We start from the raw sequence: 12403 nt of genomic DNA on the forward strand, positions 1-12403 counted from the left end.
TAGCATGGTGGTGGTCTCCCGGATTTGAGGCTTGACTTGGCTGACGTCCAATGTCATTTTCAAGTTATTTTGATGAAAAAAAAATATATATAAAATTGTCATGCTCGACCCGATTACCCTGGGCCTGGTCTTGGGCCTACATTTTTGCGAATTGAGCCAACTTGGCTAGACCTGACTCAATTTTTGGTGGGAACCCGATAAGCCCGAGGTCGGGCCGAATTTTCACCCCTAGATAAGCAAACTATCCCCTCTGGGCCTAACCCAGCCCAATCAAGTTTTCTTAGCCACTAGGTTGAGCTGACCATCCTATCTAGGTCTAGCCCAACTCGGTCAACTCTACTTCTTTAGTTTGGTATCGACTAACATAATTTATTTCTATTTCTTTTTTTTTTTTATTATGAGCTAAACCTTTTTCTATGATTGTCATAAACTATTTTCATAATTGTTAGCTATCAACATTCAAGTACAAGTAAAATTCTCTATTGCTATTCATCAAAGGCACATGTTGCGTTGTTCTCAAGTTCTTTTGTTCTCTAATTTTAAAATATTCACAATTATTTATAATATTCAAGAAAATATTTATGAATATTTTGAGACAACATTATCTATTAATCTAGAGAAAAATAATTATTGCTCCTCAGTTAATAAAACTATATCTATTAAAATATTATACACAAAGTGGAGAGAGGAGAGAGAGAGAGAGAGAGATCACAATCTTGAATGGATTTGAAAAGGTTGATTTTGCACAGAACTGATCAAATGTATTGCAGGATTTGAAACAATAGAGTCCAACAGCACAATCTTTATCAAACTGACATTTATCTTTGAGCTACAAATTGCAATTTCAAGTGACAATCAATCTCAAAATATCATAAAAAATAGAACTCAAAAACAAACTAAGCCATAATCAAATCAATAACTACTCAATGCAAAACAAATAAATGAAGGGAGAGAGAGGGAGATCACTCCTACAATATTAATTGGGAAAATTACAAAAAGAAAAAAAAATCTCGAGATTTAAGCCTAATAACAAAATAAACCTGAATTTTTAATTTTGTTAATTTAATTTCCAAACTTTTGATTTGTTTTCAATTTAAGCCATCTGCCTATTTTAGTTACGCAAAATTGACCCCTCCCTCTCCCCAAAACATGATATTTTAGTCAGTATAATCAATGTACATAAATGAAAAATGTCTAAAATATTATTTTTTATTGATTTTAATAATTAAAATATATTTTTATGTCGGTTTTATTTAATAAAAATAATAAAATGATTTAGATTTAAAACAAAGAAAATGATTAAGGTTTAAATTGATAAAATGAAAATTTTGAGGTTTATTTTGTTACAAAACTCAAACCCTTGTGTTCTTTTGTAATTTTTCCATATTAATTTCATTTTTTGAGAGAGAGAGAGAGAGGACCTGGCATCCTCCATCAGAGCAAGCAGTCGCTGGTACAATGTGAAAATAAAAAACTGATGCTACAATCAAAAGGAGGTTCCTCCGATGACCCATTAATAGAAGGATTTACTAATTGTTGTGTTATATATAACAAAATAAAGACACTTCATACATGTAACATTCATGGAACCCATATAATAATGTAGACGGTTATTGTTTGTGAAAAGAAACGTAAAACATTAATCCTATGAATCACTTTGCATATATACTCAACGAATTAAGATTTTAAATATGAATTTTTGGGTACAAATATTTTAGTGACAAAAAGTATCATTATTGCATTTGTAAGGACCATATTAGACATTTATTAATGAATTACTAACATTTTGAGTCAAAATTTTCTCCTTAAAATGTAAACATTTTAACATGAAATTATTTGTTCCTAAAAAATGCATTTCAAAATTTTGTCGTTAAAGATCTTTATTTATTTATTTATTTATTTTTATTTTTCAGGATAGCCTTTTTGTGATGACGCACATGATGACTCATAATATTTTGTTGCAAAAATTATTTACTTTTGAAGATGAAAAAATTTAATTTCTAAAATCCTTATGTACCTTTTTGTGACGACTCACATGTCGACTCTTAATATTTTTGCAACAATTTTTACTTTTGAAGATGAAAAAAATTAATTTAAAAAATCTTTATATATGTTCAACTAATATTGAAATAACTATGGGAGAGAGAGATGTTAAGTTGATCCAACACATTGCCAAGTATTTCACTATAAAAACTAATGAGAATTCGACACAAACAAACGGCACATGTATGAAGTGGGATAGTTTGGGATGAGTTGTGGGATAGTTTGGAATGCGAGCCCAAACCCTAGACATAGAGATGAGTTGTGGGATAGTTTGGAAACCATAGCCCAAGACACCAAAGACACTCAAATGCCGTGGATGTTAGCAGAAGACTTCAACGATTTTGTTAGCCTAATAGAAAAATGTAGATTCTTCGTGAACCAGAACCAGAGTCTCAATCAAAATCAGGGCCGCTATAGAAAATTCTTCGACCGCCTCAATGATAGAGAGTGTCACGTGTGAATAAACTCTCTTTACCAGAATTAGTTAGAAGATAAGTTTGTTAGTAGAATTGGTTAGTTTGTTAGACAGATAGATATAGTTGTATAACTGTTTGTAAGGATGGTACAATTTTGTATATATACACAAATGATGTACTGATTCAATATCAATGAAAATAACTCACAAGTTCTTCATGGTATCTGAGCTTTGTTAAGCTCAAACGAGCAATCCATGGGTTCATCAATGGAGTTTTCTTCTTCCTCCTCCATTTCATCCAATCTAAGCATGTTGATTTCAAATATTAGTCTCTTGTGACTGTAAAGCTCGATTGCTCAAATTTTATAATCTGGAAAAACCACATGCAGAATATTCTACGTGCTACAAACCTATTGAAGATTGTTGATGGATCATTTTCTTGTCCTGCTGATTACATACGCAATTTTTCTAGAACAGAAGTGTGCAATCCAAAAGCAATTCAATGGCAAATGATCGATGCTCATCTCTTAAAGCTGTGTCACATCTACAATCTTTACAACAATTCTCCATCTTCGATCTAGTTCTAAAGTATGGTTTGCACTTGAAAAACGTTTTACATCTCACTCTAAGTCTCATATTCATCAACTTAAGAACAAGCTGAACTCGATTTCAAAAGGTTCCGAATCAATGAAGATATATTTGAATAACATCAAATCTGTTGTTGATCAACTCAGCATTGCATCTTTTTTTCTTGATGATGAAGATCTTGTTCTCACCACTCTAAATGGTCGACCAGCTAAGTATAACTATCTCAAAATTGCAATTCGTACACGATCCGAAACCATATCTACGGAGGATCTCTCTTCTCTCCTCTGTTCATAGGCTCTACACATTGAAGAAAGATCAAAAAGCATTATGATCTCACTATGGCTTATCAACACAAAGGGATTCAACTTCTTCAAAAGGATTTACTTCTTATCATCATGATCGTGGTTCTTCTCGCAATAATTCCAAAGGCATTTTTCGTGGAATTCAAAATAGATTTTCTTCATTTTGTGGTCGATCTCAAAATCGCTCTAGGCCAAATTGTGGAACTATTTGTCAAATCTGTGGCAAGGCTAATCACTCAGCCTTTGAGTGTTGGCATCAACTTGATCCTCACTTTCAGCTACAATCACAATAACTACAACATGTTTTTCAACCACGATCACAGTAATCACAACATACTTCTTCACTTAGTTCCTATGTTCCTCATGAGCAATGATATAGAGCTCTTGTGATGTGACAAAGCAAAAAAAAAAAAAAAAACACCAGCCAAAACATCACATCACATGATAGAACCCACCATTAGAGATCTTCCTCTAGAGCTCCCAAACATTTTTCGTTCCTCATAACTCAAAAGCTTATCTCACCACCATGACAGATGGTACTAATCCTCAGCCTTCAAGTCCATGGTTCTTAGATTTTGCTGTTTCTCAGCATATCACTAATGATCTTCATCAGCTGAATTCTTATCAACCTTATGATGGTTCTGATCATGTTATAGTTGGCAATGGCTCATCACTTCCCGTTCGTCACACAGGGAAAGGTATTCTTCCTACTCTCCATCATTCCTTTAAGCTTAACAAAATTCTTCATGTTCCTTCCATAAAGACCAATTTACTATCAGTCACCAGTTAGCACAAGATAATGATTGCTCCATTATTTTTGAAAAATCTACATTTTCTATCCAGGACAATCATTCTAAAGCAATTCTTCATCAAGGCTTTCATGTTAATGGACTCTCTCATTTCCCTATGGCTTCTTGCTCCTCTCATGCAATTTTCCACTACTTAAACTTCTGTTGCATCCTCTTTGTCATCACTAGTTACTTGGCATGCATAAAAGATTAGGTCATCCTTCATTTGCAAAATTTCGATTACTACAATCTTAGTTACATTTGTCTTCTCCTATCAATAAAACTGATTTGTCTTGTATTGCTTGCTCTATTTTTAAAAGCCAACAATTTGGATTTCCTCTTAAAATCCTTCGATTAGATGGGGGTGGTGAATTTATCAACAATCAGATGAAAGCATTTATGAATTCCCATGGCATTCTTCATCAATGTTCTTGTCCACACATTCCCTCTCAAGGTGGAGTTGCAGAGAGGAAGCATTTACATATTATTGAGACTACTATAGCACTATTACATCAGTCTTATTTGCCTTTAACCTATTGGTTTGAAGCCATTGCTACAGCAACCTATCTCATTAATAGGCTCCTAGTGTTTCTCTCTCCAATTGCTCTCCTTTTGAATTGTTACATCACACTAAACCATATTATGCCCATCTCAAGGTCTTTGGACGCTTATGTTTCCCTTGGCTTATTCCTTATTCTTCTCATAAGTTAGCTCCTAAATTTGAGCCTTGTGTGTTTTTCTAGGATATCACCATTCTGTCAAAGGCTACAGATGCCTCAATCTATACACTCGAAAAATTGTTTTATCTAGGCATGTTCGATTTTAAGAGTCTACTTTTCTATTTTCCAATCTTTCTTCTACCTCCACCACTCCTTTGTCAGCTTTACACACCTTCTTTTGGTCTTTCTCACCTACCACTCAGTCTTTGTCACCTTCCCCTAAGCCTATTTCTTCGACCCCAATATATCAGTCCACATCATGTCAGCATAACCCTGTTTCTCAGCCATCTTGTGTGCCATCTTCCAACTGTCTTATCCCCTTATTTGCTGTTATGCCACAGTCTGCTCCTATTGTTGTTGTGCCACAATCTAATGTGTCTTCTTCTTCACATGATTCTATCCTACCTCCTACCACCAGTGCTATTCCCATTGACTCTCTTGCCTTCATTTTACCTCTTCCTCCTCCTCCCACTAATACACATCCTAGGACTACCCGATCAAAAACTAAAGCTCTCTACTACTTTGCTTCTTCCTCTTTTGATGCCTCCACTGAGCCCACTTCTTACAAAACAGCTCTTACTTTGCCAGTCTGGTTTCAAGCCATGTTAGATAAGTATTCTGCCCTTCAACATCAAGGCACATGGTCTCTTGTTTCTTTACCCCCTTCTAAGCAATCTATTGGTTGTAAATGGGTTTTTAAAATTAAACACAACTCTGATGGAACTGTGGCTAGGCACAAAGCCAGATTGGTTGCCAAATGATTTCTTCAACAATAAGGAGTGGATTTTCAAGACACTTTCAGTCCATTGGCCAAACAACCAACTATCCAAATTTTTCTTTGGTTGGTTCTTCATCACCACTGGCCCCTTAAATAGTTGGATATTAGTACTGCTTTTCTTCATGGTCACCTTGAAGAAGGGGTTTACATGGACCAACCTCTAGGCTTTGTTGACCTTCAAAATCCTACTTTGGTTTGCAAACTTCATAAGGCTCTTTATGGATTAAAACAGGCTCCTAGAGCTTGGTGCTCTACTTTTTCTTCATTTCTTCTTTCTCAAGGATTTATTCAAAGCAAATGTAACTCTCCTTTGTTTGTTCGCAAGACTTCTTCTTCTCTTACCTACCTTCTGATCTATGTGGATGACATTATTCTAACTTGAGCTGATCAAGGTTATATTCAATCTTTGTTATCTCATATGCATCATGCTTTTTCCATGAAAGAATTAGGGGACATTTCGTATTTTCTTGGTATCTCAGCCCAACCCACCTCTTAAGGATATTTTATTTCACAACACAAATATGTTTTTGAACTTTTGGTTAAGGCTGGTATGGTGGATTTTAAACCTTGTGCTACACTTGTCTCTGTCAAACAAACTCCTACTATGGCAGATTGTCGTCCTTATTCTCAACCATTTCTCTACTGAAGCATTATTGGGGCACTACAGTATCTCACCATTACAAGACCAGAAATTTCTTATGTTGTCAATCAAGCCTACCAGTTCATGCATTCCCCAACTGTGGGACATTTCTCTACTATCAAACGTATTTTGTGATATCTCAAGGATACTTTAGCTCATGGTCATCAGTTTGTTTCGAGTGACTTTTACTTGTAAGCTTATAGTGACTCTAATTGGGCTGGAGATCAAACCGATCGCAATTCTACTTCTGGTTATTGTGTTTATTTGGGCAACAATCTTATTTCCTGGTCTTCTATAAAGTAATTCACTGTTTCACGATCGTATAATGTTGCTCGCTAACTTTTCTATTCCTCAATCTTCTCCTCTTATTTTATGGTGTGATAATGTTTCCTCTATATCCTTGGCTGCTAATCCAGTTTTTCACAACCGATCCAAACACATTGTAGACACCCCATTTTTGACCGACCTTAAGACTCAGACGTCACCGATTGAGCACTTGGTGATGTTGCATATCGTGCTCGTTCAGAGGTTTCAGAGTCTCGGCCGTGAGCCCTGCCTCTGGATTTCCAAACCCTCTTCTGTGCCTTGCCTCGGTTTGCGAACCAGACTCGATTTTCTCTGTTTCTTTTCCTGAGGGGAGGGAGAGGTCCCGTAGACCATACCTCAGTGGCCGTGGGCTACATTTTGTGGTTGTAGGCCATTTTGCCTATTTCGGAGCCCAGTTTCCGATTTTTCGGGACCGTTGGCCGTGTGCCTCGGTTCGGGACCGCTTAACCATCTCCGTTTGCTCTGGTTTTTCGCATGCATCTTATTTACTCCCTTTTGAGGGACACTGAGGTCTGAGAGACCCACTTCGTGGTCGAATGCCACTTTCGGTGCTTAACAGGCAGTTTTCAGGGCCTCGAACTGCGCGTTCTAGCCCCCGAACATTCGTTTTGCATCGATTTTCGTTCATTTTTGGCAGGTACCTCTGTTTCATCACCAGGAAGGCCGTAGAAGGGTTGGAGGCCAGCAATTGTTTCAACAACCAGTTATATTCCTCCGGCGCCCTCCGTCACCCGATTTTCTTCACTTCAAAGCCAATGTTGAACAACCTTGGGCCATTTTCTTGAACTTTTAACCACATATTTGTGTTGTACACACATGGGAGGACACCAAAAGTTGGTGGCTGGCCAGTAATTCCACCTGACCCTTTTGAACCCTTTCTAAAAATGGCTTGTTCTCTCTCCTGTTTTGCAGTTGACAATTTTGAACCACAGGGTTGTGTTGAGGGCACCTGGGAGGACACCAATTTGTGGTGGCCGGCCAGAAATTTCACTTGAACCTTTTGACCCTTGGCCGGCCGGCCATGGGGGGTGGCCGGCCGGCCATGGGGGGTGGCCGGCCGGCCACCTGCAGCCAAGATAACTGGCCGGCGATGTTCCTTGCATCAGCTACAGTGCAAATATGCAGTCTTTTTCCCCCCAGATTCTGTATCCGGGGGGGTGCTTTTGGAGGGAAACTTGGTGTGTTTTCCCTCCCTTTTTTCCCTCCATTTCTCCCCCATTCTTGCCTACATATCAGAGGCTCCAGCTCTGATATTAGGGTTAGAAAATTTCCCCTCAAGCCCTTGGCATTATATCTCTCTCCATCTCTATCTCCAAGCTTCCATCCTTCAAACCCTACACCATTTTACACTACACCACCAAGCCCCACCCTTCCATCCTTCATTCCAGCAGCTGGAGGCTGTTCTTCAAAGCCTAAAGAGCCACAAACTCTAGCCAAGAAGCTATCAAAGTTTGGTCTTCAAGGGTGAGTAGCATTCCCTCTCTTTTGAGCTTATTCTTGTATCATTTCTTAGCCATACATGCTTGCTGTTTTGAGCTCCGGCCCTAACTGAAAGTGGCATTCTTTTGAGCTCTTTTTCACTTTTGTTTAAGGGCCTCTCACTGTTTGAGGTCCCCTTGATGCACTTGCTTCATTATCCCTCTTGTATGCCATAATCTTATATAGTATTTTTGGCCTATGTATGATCTGTTTTGGAGTATGATGTAAACTATAGATAGGATTATTTTGAGCCCTTCTTCAACATTGAAGAAGGGCTCATCACTGTTTGGGACCTCCATGTGCCACTTGTCATTATACCCCTCTTTGGTCCCCATTTTTGCATGATTTATTAGCCTATTGTGCTTCTGTTTTTAGGTTCTTTTCAGAACTGAAAAAAGTCTTATTTTGGCCTCCTCTTCATGTTTCATTAAGGGTCTTTGGCTGTTTGATGAATTGTTTGTATACTTTGTGTTATATCTCTCTTTTTGGCCATTTTTTGCATAGTATTTTTGGCTTGTATGCATACTGTTTTGGGTCTGGCCATCAACTGTAAAATGCCATATTTTGGACCCCTCTTCAACATTGTTGGAGGGTCCTAATCTGTTTGGGGCCAGCAGCTGTGAGTTGCTTCTTAATCTCACATTTAGGGCCATTTTTGCATGCTAGTTTTTCCCTATTTGTGTTTTCTGTTTGGCCATGCTTTGAACTGTAAAAATGCTTATTTTGGGACTGCCTTGCTTCTGTATTTTCATTCCATGTACCAATTATGCATGCTTTGTATAGCTGTAAGCCATTTCATGTACCTAGTTTTGCATTTCGGGAGAAATTCCATGCATCGGGTGTCAGTTCGCCTTGTTTCGGGGCTGTTTTCCCCCTCATCTTGCTACTGATTTTTGCATGTTTGCATGTCATATTCCATGTCTTTGCCATGTCTCATTAGAGTGGCATTTCGGTGCCTGAGGGTCAGTCTTCGGTTTGCGTGCACGCGTGCACGCATTTCGAGTTGTCTTGTTTTCATCTGATGGCCTCTTATGTGAGTGTGGCTGAGGCTCTCTCATGTTAGTGTAAGCCCATTATTGCATTGCGTATGCCATTTCATCCATAGCATTGTGCATGCTCGGTTGTGTATTACCTCGTGCAGCTTGTATGCCATTCCATAACATTGTGTATGTTAGGATTGTATCTTAGTTGCACAATATGCATGTCATGCATATTGCATTGTGCTTGGGATAGGAGTTAGCCCGAGCACGGGAAACAAGGTACGTTTCGTACTCCGAGTGACGGAACGTGTCTCAATTCCCTAGTCACCGACACTCCGGATCATCCATGATGGAGTTAGGTCTTGTTGTGTTTTCATGTGCATTCATTTCATATTAAATTGTGCAATTCGACTCCTCAGCCATCATGCATCGAGATGCGTGATTGGTGGCACGAGGATCGAGGCATGCATACATTTGTGAAAATACATTGCTATGCCCCTTTCCTACTCTCTGTTGCAGCAAATCAAGAATCAGCGGTCTTCCGAGGCTTGGCACGCATTTCAAGAACAGGTGCAAACAGAGGCTAATTGGGGCATCGTCATGGATTTCCGCGCAAAGGCAACCCGGTCATGCATCATTCATCATTCGGAATGGAATCAAGGCAGTCCCTGGCTTGCATGCCAGTTTATTTATTTTCTTAGTTAATTTGTTAATTAATTAGGAATTTGTACATATCTGGACTGTAATATTTATTTGGACTGTACTATTCTTTTATTCGGGACTGTATATTTATTCGGACCCTCTGCGCGAGGGCAATGTTGTAATAAGTGTGCGTGAGTGTGATGTATGTCTTTCAACCCCACGTCTTTCTTCCCTTTTATTTACCTGCTTATGATGGTTAGATTAGGGCATATTTCAATTAGCATACAGTATGATAGCATGTTTGCATTCATTCATCTGTTTTGCATGCACCGGGCTCGGCGCATCATACTAACTGCATTTGTATTTCAATTCCAAGTTGAATACATGTTAGCTGTAGCATTTCATATGCCATGTTTAGAATAGCCGAGCCTGCTATAGTTTGCATTTTTGCATGTGTTGCATTAGGCATTTCTATATACTTAGGATCATGCATGATTTCTAATGTAGTTTCTGTTTTGGCTTGGAGTACTCGGTGAGTTTTTATGCTTTAGCATCCTTGCATGCGTGTGAGTGACTGCCATGATAGCATGCTTGCCATGAGACTATTTGCTTATGTGATATAACTGCCTGAATGCCTGTGGGTGAAGGTTGGGTTATTTGGATTGGAACAATTCATCAAATGTGTGTTTTAAGCCCACTAGATAGTGGCAAAACATATTTTCTAAGCCCACCCGAGGGTGGCAAATCCACGTCTTAGCCTACTTGCGAGTAGCACCATCAAACCATCTTTCAAAAATAAACATGAAATGTTTTGTTCCAATTCAGGCGATCCAGTCTATACTTGTATGCTATGCGCATCACATAGTAACCTAGGCTAATAACCGGAATAAGAACACACAATGTTTTCAAAAATAGATATCATGGTTAGTAGAGGCCGGTCTCTGACCGGGTGAGCGGGGGGGCTCACGAAGTGACCTTCCCCAATCGTACCCAAGTTCCCGAGCCGAGGCAACTTTGGTGATGACGGACACGTGGCCTTTGGCACCGAGTCAGGGTTTCTTAAATTTTCCCAAAAATAAAATATTTAGGTGGCGACTCTGTATCTGGCAAAGCAGTCCATGTTTGGCACTTCTCTTTCAAAAAATCTGTTTTCTCAAAACGATTTACCGGATTTGGACTCTTTGGTTCAGATTTAGAACCGTGACAATTTGAGAGTCCTGAGCTGTAGTGACCCCAAATGAACAGAACGGGACTAACCCTCCTGGGGCGTTTGGGGACGTCTACACACATTAAGGTTGATTGTCATTTCGTTCGAGAGAAAGTTACAGCCCATCAGCTCATCTTTAAGTATGTTCCCACCTCTGATCAATTCGCGGACATTTTCACCAAACCACTTTCCACTGCTCGATTTTCTTACCTAACCAATAAGCTCATGGTCTCATCCTTGCCCATTAGCCTTAGGGGGAATGATAGAGGGTGTCACGTATGAATAAACTCTCTTCACCAGAATCAGTTAGAAGATAAGTTTGTTAGTAGAATTGGTTAGTTTGTTAGATAGATAGATATAGTTATATAACTGTTTGTAAGGATGATATAGTTTTATATATATACACAAATGATGTATTTCTTCAATATCAATGAAAATAATTCAGAAGTTCTTTAGTTGCAACCTCATGGATCTTGGTTACATTGGACCTAACCTTACTTGGTCCAATAACAGACAAGGGTGGGCCAACACTATTGTTCGTCTTGACAACCTGCGGTCAATGGGCCTGACCCGACCACAAAAGCTTTCATTATTCGGCCGAACCCTGTCGGGTGTGGCCGCCATCTGGTACGCGAAGCTAGAGGATGAGGTCAAAAGAAATTGGGATGAAATGGCTGAGGCCTTTGTCGCACAATACTCATATAACACCCAGATCGAGATTACAACTCGTGATCTCGAAACGACAAGGCAAGAGCCCAAGGAAACTTTCTCAGACTTTGTAACCCGGTGGAGGGCAAAGGCATCGATGATGACTTTGAGGCCCACTGATAAAGACCAAATCCGGATGATTGTGCGCAATCTCCAACCGAAATTGATGCAAAAAATGATTGTACTCTCCTTTCCCACTTTCTCAGATTTACACGAGATGGGGGTACAAATCGAAGACACAATGAAGCAAGGTCTGATTGACCAGGATAGGGAGCAACCCCGGAGAACATTTAAGCGTAACAACAATGCAGGCCCGAGTGGCGCTGCAACTACAAGAGCTTCGGAGGTCAGTATGGTCACCACCATTCCCCCTCCGCTTCCAAGGCCCATGGCGGCCACACCCTTCTCCGGTGCATCCGGAAGTAATACCCAAGCCAATAAGTACCCGCCCAGAGGCCAAAGAACCTTCACCCCACTATACATGCCTCTGTCTAAGGCTCTGGGGGTCCTGATCAGAAAGGGACATCTAAAACCCCTAGAGCCGAGGCCATTGCCGAACCCACTCCCTCCCTCTCGCAACCCAGCCAAGTACTGTGCATATCACCAGCAGCACGGACATGATACTAACCAATGTTACAGGCTGCGTCACGAGATTCAAGACCTCGTTGACAAAAATATGATTCTACCTCCAGAAAGACCTAACATCACAACCAATCCCCTCCCTATACACAACCAAGCTCCACCTCCCAAAAGAGTCAATCTTATCCAGACTGGGGTCGTGTCTTAC

This window comes from Camellia sinensis, chromosome 12 (assembly GCF_055761805.1).
Source record: "Camellia sinensis isolate YWXY chromosome 12, ASM5576180v1, whole genome shotgun sequence".
NCBI lineage: Eukaryota > Viridiplantae > Streptophyta > Magnoliopsida > Ericales > Theaceae > Camellia > Camellia sinensis.